The sequence below is a fragment of the Charadrius vociferus genome, unplaced genomic scaffold (genome assembly GCF_000708025.1).
Source record: "Charadrius vociferus isolate BGI_N301 unplaced genomic scaffold, ASM70802v2 scaffold1708, whole genome shotgun sequence".
Classification (NCBI taxonomy): domain Eukaryota; kingdom Metazoa; phylum Chordata; class Aves; order Charadriiformes; family Charadriidae; genus Charadrius; species Charadrius vociferus.
This window is the reverse complement of record NW_009649760.1, coordinates 5243-5477: the sequence shown is the minus strand read 5'-3', so window position 1 is coordinate 5477 and position 235 is coordinate 5243. Positions and strand designations below refer to the sequence as shown.

General features: G+C 65.5%; 1 protein-coding gene across 1 annotated transcript in view; it reads left to right on the top strand.

Moving 5' to 3' along the window:
* MXD1 (MAX dimerization protein 1) overlaps positions 1–235 on the top strand; it is an 8241-nt gene that overhangs the window by 7054 nt on the left and 952 nt on the right. The window lies entirely within an intron of this gene.

Sequence of the window (235 nt, the reverse complement as noted above, 5' to 3'; positions counted from 1 at the left end):
CGTCCTGTGCCACTGCTGGAGGTGCCCCTGCTCTGGCGGGGGGTGGGATGAGGGAGCTCCAGAGGGACCTTCCCACCCCCACCACTCTGTGATTCTGGAATACTGACGGAGGTTGGTGCTGTCGCAGGTCAGCCCTGCCCTGTTTGCGGTTGGCACAGCGAGTGCGGGTGATTCACCGTATCGACAGGCTCGTGGAGGGCGGCCACGCCAAATTGCCGCCTCGTGCCCTCGGCTG